Source organism: Cyanistes caeruleus, chromosome 28 (genome assembly GCF_971803275.1).
Source record: "Cyanistes caeruleus chromosome 28, bCyaCae1.hap1.1, whole genome shotgun sequence".
NCBI lineage: Eukaryota > Metazoa > Chordata > Aves > Passeriformes > Paridae > Cyanistes > Cyanistes caeruleus.
Genome location: NC_141728.1, coordinates 4,394,938 through 4,403,369, shown reverse-complemented (window position 1 = coordinate 4,403,369; position 8,432 = coordinate 4,394,938). Strand labels below are relative to the sequence as shown.

Genomic DNA, 8,432 nt, shown 5'->3' with positions numbered 1-8,432 from the left:
GACTCAGGCTAAACCAGACAGTGAGCCCAAGCCAGCAGCCAAACCAGACAGTGAGCCCAAGCCAGCAGCCAAACCAGACAGTGAGCCTAAGCCAGCAGCCAAACCAGACAGTGAGCCTAAGCCAGCAGCCAAACCAGACAGTGAGCCTAAGCCAGTGTCTGCTGCTCCTACCACGAGAGGCATGAAATTCAAAACCAAAACCCATCAGCCAGTAGATGATGATAATGGTGATGCGGGGGAAGGACCCTCAAGACCAGCAACTGACCAAAAATCAGAAGGCACTGGTGAGCCCTTCTCCCTGAAGGACCTTCATGGCCTGAGAAAGGAATACACTCGATGACCTGATGAGTCTATAATTAGTTGGTTAGTCCGTCTGTGGGATGCTGCAGGTGAGGCTACAGTTCTGGATGGCACTGAAGCGAGGCATCTGGGGTCCCTGTCACACGATCCGGTTATCGACCAAGGAATGATGAGGGGGACTGACCCTTATAGTCTCTGGAACGGGTCCTGAGAAGTGTGGCACAAAGATATCTGTGTGCAGACGATCTCTACATACAGCAAACTCGTTGGAAGACCATAGAACAAGGGATTCAGCGCTTGAGAGAAATGGCAATAGTAGAGATTGTCTTTGTGGGTGACTTAGGTACTAGAAATCCAGACTTGGTGCCATGTACATCTGTGATGTGGTGAAAACTTGTTCGACTTGGGCCACAAGAATACGCTTCTGCTTTAGCAACAATGAAGCGGAATGACAGGGAGGAGACCGTGCTGGATATGGTGAAGAAGCTCTGAGCATATGCAGAGACCGTGCATGGCCCCATACAGGCAACAATTGCAGCTGTGAGAACATGTATGCAAAATTTCCAAGACAAAATGGAGGAGAAATTCAAGAAACTCAGGGAGGACCTTCTTCCAGTCTCAGCAGTACAGACCAGGAGCCCTGGTACTCAACGCAGAAGTTCTCCAGATAGGGAGAAAAAGCTACGAGCTGAGCTTTGGTTTTTCCTACGTGACTGTGGAGAAAACATGAAAAGTAGGGATGGAAAATCTACTGCTGCCCTGGCAAAACAGATGTTTGAATTGGAAGACAGCAAGACTCAGAGGGGATATTCCACCAAAAAGAAAGCCGCTCCAGTAGCCTGTAGTCAAACTGACAAGTATGATGATGATGATGACATGTCTGATTCCCTTGAAGGAACCTCCAAGACATATACCCAAGGAAAGAAGGATAACCAGGCTTAGAGGGGCCCTGCCTCTAGCCAGGCAGAGGCTAGGGAAAACCGTGTCTTTTGGACTGTGTGGATTCATTGGCCTGGCACATCAGAACCATGAAAATATGAGGCCTTGGTTGACACTGGTGCACAGTGCACGCTAATCCCATCAAGACATGTGGGGGCAGAATCTGTTTCTATTGCTGGTGTGACAGGGGGATCACAGGACTTGACTTTAGTGGAAGCTGATGTGAGCCTGACTGGAAATGAGTGGAAGAAACACCTCATTGTGACAGGCCCCGAATCCCCATGCATTTTGGGCATAGACTTCCTCCAAAGCGGGTATTTTGAGGACCCAAAGGGACTCAGGTGGGCATTTGGGACAGCAGCTGTAGAGACAGAGGGCATCAAGCAATTGAACACCTTGCCTGGACTGTCAGAGAACCCATCTGCAGTAGGACTGCTGAAGGTGGAAGAACAGCAGGTACCAATTGCCACCTTGACAGTGCACCACCGACAATATAGGACAAATCGAGATGCTGTGATCCCCATCCACAAGATGATCCAAGAACTAGAGAGCCAAGGGGTGGTCAGCAAAACCCACTCACCCTTCAACAGCCCCATCTGGCCTGTGCACAAGTCTGACAGAGAATGGAGATTGACTGTGGACTATCATGCACTGAATGAAGTGACTCCACCGCTGAGCGCTGCCGTGCCGGACATGCTGGAGCTCCAGTACGAGCTGGAGTCCAAGGCAGCGAAGTGCTACGCCACTATTGACATTGCCAATGCATTTTTCTCCATTCCCCTGGCAGCAGAATGCAGGCCTCAGTTTGCCTTCACGTGGAGGGGAGTGCAGTACACCTGGAACCGACTGGCCCAGGGGTGGAAGCACAGCCCCACCATCTGCCATGGACTGATCCAGGCTGCCCTGGAAAAGGGTGAGGCTCCAGAACATCTACAGTACATTGATGACATCATTGTGTGGGGGAACACAGCAGCAGAAGTGTTTGAGAAATGAGAGAAAATCATCCAGATCCTCTGGAAGCTGGTTTTGCCATCAAGAAGAACAAAGTTAAGGGACCAGCTTGTGAGATTCAGTTCCTGGGAGTAAAGTGGCAAGATGGATGGCGTCGGATTCCTTCTGATGTCATCAACAAGATCACTGCAATGTCTCCACCAACTAATAAGAAGGAAACACAAGCTTTCTTAGGTGCCATAAGGTTTTGGAGAATGCATATTCCTGAATACAGTTAGACTGTGAGCCCTATTTACCTGGTCACCCAGAAGAGGAATAATTTCCACTGGGGCCCTGAGCAGCAACAAGCCTTTGCTCAGAACAAGCAGGAGAGCGCTCATGCAGTAGCCCTTGGCCCAGTCAGGACAGGACCAGATGTGAAGAACGTGCTCTACTCTGCAGCTGGGAGCCATGGTCTGTCCTGGAGCCTTTGGCAGAAGGTGTCTGGTGAGACTCAAGGCCGACCATTAGGATTTTGGAGTCGAAGCTACAGAGGGTCCGAAGCCAACTACACTCCCACAGAGAAGGAAATCTTAGCTGCCTATGAAGGAGTCCAAGCTGCCTCAGAGGTGATTGGCACTTGTCATGGAGTTACTTTACCTTTAAGGGAGTTGGAGTTGCTGGGAAGTGCTTGGAGTCTTTTCTCCTGACCAATTATCGGTCATTGCTGGGAATGGAAAGCAGTTTAGGCCATTGAAAAGTGGGATCAACTTGTGAACCCTACCTTAAAATGTAAAAGCAGAGCTCTCTGGGTTCTCTTTGTTTTCTGGCTGTGGAGGGTGGCGGAGCTTCAGGCCTCCCGTCCCTGCCCAGGCCATGCGGCCGGGCGGGGATGGGGCCGGGCCTGCCCCGTCTCCCGGCCGGGAGATGGGGGGGCCTGGGGAAGGTTTTCCCCGGGCCAGGCCGGGCCGAGCCGATCTCTGGCTCGGCTGCAGGTTTTGCTGTAACTACATTCACTAGAAACTGCCCAGTGGAGAGAGAGAGAGGCCCTGGACTTGCAGCGGGTTGGAGCAGAGACTACACGCTTCAGAGCAGCCATGAGGAACTTTCCATCACAGACGGCTCCAGCTCCTGTTCGGCAGAGATCCCCAAACCATCTACAAAAGCCTGGGCAAGATTTTAACTCTTTCATTACCCAGGTGAGACTTGCGGATTAATCTTTTTATCCAGAGAGAGAGAGAGAGAGAGAGATCAACATGAAAAGAGACTTTATAAACTACCAGTGACAGGAAAGAAAAGAAGCTTCAGGAAAGGTAGAGAATTAAGAAGATGCTTTAATTAAGCTGAAATATCTCCCTGTTAAAACTATGGAGATGGACAATGAAGTCCTGAAAAGAACTCCTTTAATTCATGATATAAGATCTAGAGAGGAATAGTGTTCAAAGTGTAAATTTGAGTAAAGAGTAATTATAGTATAGTGAAGTGCTGGGAGATTAAAAGCCTTGAGAGGCCATGAGAAAACTGTTGAGAAATTTGAAGCCCTGAGAGGCCATGAGAAAACTGTTTTCTGGTGAAGCTCACAGAAACAGATGAAGAAGACTTTTTTGCCTTTGAATAACTTATCCTTAAAAATGCTATCTCTAGACTCATGGCCCATACATACTTCAGAGTGATGTGAGAATGGGAGGAGTGAACTCTAACAATAGCAGCTCTGAGCAGCTACCATTAGGGCAATAGAAAACTATAACAAAAATAGCTTTCTTGTGAGAAACTTCATAAATTAACAGGAAGAAACTTTTGTTTCTCTATAAAGACTGGTGAAAAGACTAGCAAGAATTGGGACTGTTTTAACCATCAGTTCCAGAGTTTTTTGTCTCTGTTGTCATGTGAACAAGGGAATAGTGGGTAGATAGGAGATGGAACGGTTTTTCTGGAAGTTTATTCTGGTGTACTTATTATTGTGGTTTGTCAATAAACTTTCTTTTTTTTCCCTTTTAAGTTGTATGCCTGTTTTGCTCTTGTTCTAATCCATATCTCACAGCAAGAAGTAAGTAATTTTCTTAGTTATTGGTTTAAAACCACGACAGCACTGAAGCACAACTCCTCCTGGCACCCCAACTACCAGTGCTAGGATGGATATTCAAAGGAAAGGTTCCTTCCACCCATCATGCAACCAGTGCCACAGGGAGCAAGTGGATTGCTCTTATCACGCAGCACGCCCGTATTGGTAAACTGAACCGCCCTGGGATTTTGGAGATAATTACAAACTGGCCTGAAGGTGAAAATTTTGGTCTCACAGATGAAGAAGAAGAGTAAGTAACAAGGGCGGAAGAAGCTCCACCATATAACCAGCTGCCAGCACAAGAAACACGCTACACTCTTTTCACTGATGGTTCCTGTCGCATCGTAGGGATGAACCAGAAGTGGAAAGCAGCCGTATGGAGCCCCACACGACAGGTCGCAGAGGCCACTGAAGGAGAAGGTGGATCAAGCCAACTTGCGGAACTCAAAGCTGTTCAAATGGCTTTGGATATTGCTGAAAGAGAGAGGTGGCCAAAGCTCTACCTCTCCACGGATTCATGGATGGTGGCCAATGCTCTGTGGGGATGGTTGGAGAGGTGGAAAGAGGCTAATTGGCAGCATAGAGGAAAACCAATTTGGGCTGCTAAAGAGTGGAAAGATATTGCTACCAGGATAAGGAGACTACCAGTGAAAGTCCGCCACGTAGATGCCCATGTCCCCAAGAGTAGAGCTAATGAGGAACAGCAAAATAATAAGAAGATAGTTCAGGCTGCAAAGATACAAGTGTCAAAACTAGATTTGGATTGGGAACAAAAAGGAGAGTTGTTCCTAGCCCGATGGGCTCATGATGCCTCAGGTCATGAGGGTAGAGATGCCACCTATAAGTGGGCACAAGACCGAGGGGTGGATTTAACCATGGACAGCATTTCTCAGGTTATTCATGACTGTGAGATGTGTGCTGCGATCAAACAGGCCAAGCAGTTGAAGCCCCTCTGGTACGGTGGGCATTGGTCCAGATACAAGTATGGGGAGGCCTGGCAGATTGACTACATCACACTGCCCCAAACCCGCCAAGGCAAGCGCTACGTGCTCACAATGGTAGAAGCCACCACGGGATGGTTGGAAACCTACCCTGTGCCTCATGCCACTGCCCGGAACACCATCCTGGGACTTGGAAAGCAGGTCCTTTGGAGGCATGGCACCCCTGAGAGGATTGAGTCAGACAATGGGACTCATTTCAAGAACAGCCTTATAAACACCTGGGCTAGGGAACATGGCATTGAGTGGGTGTACCATATCCCCTACCATGCACCTGCTGCTGGGAAAGTGGAGAGGTACAATGGACTGTTAAAAACCACCTTACAGGCACTGGGTGGAGGATCTTTTAAAAACTGGGAGCAACATCGAGCAAAGGCCACCTGGTTAGTCAACACCAGAGGTTCCACCAACCGAGCAGGTCCTCCCAGTCTGAGTCTTTACAATTAGTAGATAAAGTCCCAGTGGTACATGTCAGAGGTCTGTTAGGGAGGACAGTTTGGGTCAATTCTACCTCGAGCACAGACAAACCCATTCGTAGGGTTGTCTTTGCTGAAGTACCAGGTTGTACATGGTGGATAATGCAGAGAGATGGAACAACACGATGTGTACCTCAAGGAGACCTGATCCTTGGGTAAAAGGTTATTGCCATTGTCTGTACATTAAACCACGCAGACATGAAATAGAAGGAAATGTGTAAGTGTTGAAGGTATGAGCAAGTGAAAGATGGTGTTTTGAGTGAGGAAAATGAGAGAGTGGGGAATCCTGCAGCTCCCCAGCGTGAGGCCTAGATTCAGTAGCTTGGTGTGAGACGTGACAAGAGTATGATAGATATATTGCTTGCATTTTTTGGGTGGAGCGGAGAAGAAGTTTTTATGTATGTATATGTGTGCAGAGTTAGAATGTTTGTTTTGGCAGTAAGTTGACGCTATGGGGATAAGAGGTGGAATGTCCTGGGTTGATTATGATGTTAAATTGTATCCCCATTCATCCACCTAGCCCAGACACAGGTTTTGTAGTCTTAAAATTTCATCTAAGAGTAAAAGTGAGTGGAAAAGAAGCACCGAGTCTGTTATCAGAGACTGTACTCGCTCCCCCCACATTGGGAGTTTTGACTACAGCACAGACAGACAAGAAAAGACAGATCACCTTGGCTTTCCAGATCCTTGGAAGGACGCGATGCGCAGACACACACCACTGGAGCCGGGCTCTGAAGTAGGAATACAGCAGCTAGTTCATCTATTTCTGGAACAATCCACGGGGGACATGAGATGGAAACTCCAAAAGCTTTGGGGGGCAGATGGGTGAAACTTAGAAGCCTTAATGGAAGACGGATGGAGAGTTCTCAGCAATTGAGAAGAGGGATATAAGCAAGAAATGGAGAAGCTAGTAGCAGTGGTACAGGAGGAAGGAAAAGGGAAAGGAAAGCACAGACAAGGACCACCCAAACGAGGCCCGTCTCGACTGGGTAGAGACCAATGTGTGTACTGTGGAGAATTTGATCACTGGAAAAATGAGTGTCCAAAGTGGAAGTGAGATGGCCAAAACAAAGAAGGGAAAGGAGGGGTGGTTGCAGTCACACATCCACAAGAAGACTGAAGAGGACTCAGGGAGTCCACCCCAACAGGCCCTCTGGTTATAAAAATGAAATTGGGGGAAAAAAGAAAAAGAAGGAGAATTTTTGGATGATACTGGAGCAACTTAATTGGTTTTAAATAAGGCCTTGATGCCTGTGAGTTATGAGAATTATGTTTTGATCAAAGGGTGTGGTAGTTTAGCATTTAGGGAAAGAAGTGGGAAACCCCCACAGCAGTGATTCCTCTGAGAGAGGCTGTGGGGAGTTCCTTCTGTGCTTGAGATCAAGCCAATAGCTGGCCAGTTCTGACAACTGACAGCATTCTGCACCACTGAAAAGGAACTTCACCTTTGTGAATGCCACCTTTTAAACACCCAAGGCCAGGACCTGGTCTCTTTCTTTGCAGCCTTGAAAGGCAGCAGAGCTGTGGTGTGGCTGGCCCCGCTCCCCCGTGGCCTGTGCGGCCTGGGGGGGCCTGGGCCGGAGCCCAGCTGCTCCCGGGGGGAGATGGAGACTGCGGGATCCCCCCCAGGCCAGGCCAGGCTCTGCTGCGCTGCTGGCTTTCCCGGGAAGCCCTCCGGGTCCCGTTCCAGCGGGGTGGCCAAAGCCCTTCCCAGGGGAGCCCCCGGCCCCCAGGCTGGGCCAGGCCACGGCTGATGACACTCGCCAACACCCCCCCTGCCCCCCGGCCCGCACAGACAGCTCCTGAGAGCTGGCACCAGCCACACCTGAAATCCCACACCACCACTGCCTGCCATGGCTTGGGCCACATTTAACCCTTGCACTGCACACAGGAGACCTGCAGACTTTAATCCTCTCTCCAGGAAAAGAAAAGAACCAAGTGACACGGAAAAAGACAACGTGAAACACCAAGGTCAGTAAAAGAAGGAATCAAGCCTCAGATGGAAAGAGAATGAGGAGATGCTCTAATAAGCTGAAATATTCTTTTGTTAGGGCCATGGAGATGATTAATAATGTTCTGAAAAATAACTCCTTGAATTCATGAAGGGATATTGGGGATTGAAGTATTCAAGCTGTAGCTCTGGGCAAAGGTATCCACTGATGAAGCCAAGCAGATGGTGGAGTAGCTGTGATCCCATGAGAGCTTGAACAGAGAGAGAGGGAGATGAGAGCTGATGAAGACCCTTTGCCCCCAGGGGGAGAAGAAGAAAACCTCTATTCTCAGAGATGAAAAGAACCTTTGCCTCTGAATAACTCATCCTTAAAATAAAACCCCTTAGCTCATGGCCCATGAACACACCTCTGAGTGGTGTGAAAATGGGAGGAGAGGGCAGAGTTGGTGCCCGGGTGACTGCCATTTATAAAAATGAAAACCCACGAGAAAACTGTTTCTTGTGGAGAACTCTCCATGGCATGACAAGAGAAAACTCCTCTCCCTGCACAGACTGATGTAAAGACTATTATATAGCTGGCACTGCTTTAACATCCCAGGTTTTGTCTCTGCCGTGTCACTTGGGAAAGGAACAGTTGGGTGTGGGGGGAGGAAAAGTTTCTGGAGGTTTTATTCTTGTTTCTTATTCTTGTAGTCCTGATTATAAAGTTTCTTTATTCCTTTTAAATTTAAGCCTGTTTTGCCCTTTTCCTAATCCATATCTCACAGCAAAAAATA

General features: G+C 48.4%; 1 long non-coding RNA gene across 1 annotated transcript; it reads left to right on the top strand.

Moving 5' to 3' along the window:
• Positions 1 to 349: 349 nt before the first annotated feature.
• On the top strand, positions 350 to 6,871 carry LOC147649082 (uncharacterized). The gene is made up of 2 exons (XR_015279702.1): positions 350 to 514; positions 659 to 6,871. It is a non-coding gene; the product is annotated as an uncharacterized LOC147649082 (long non-coding RNA).
• Positions 6,872 to 8,432: the final 1,561 nt, after the last annotated feature.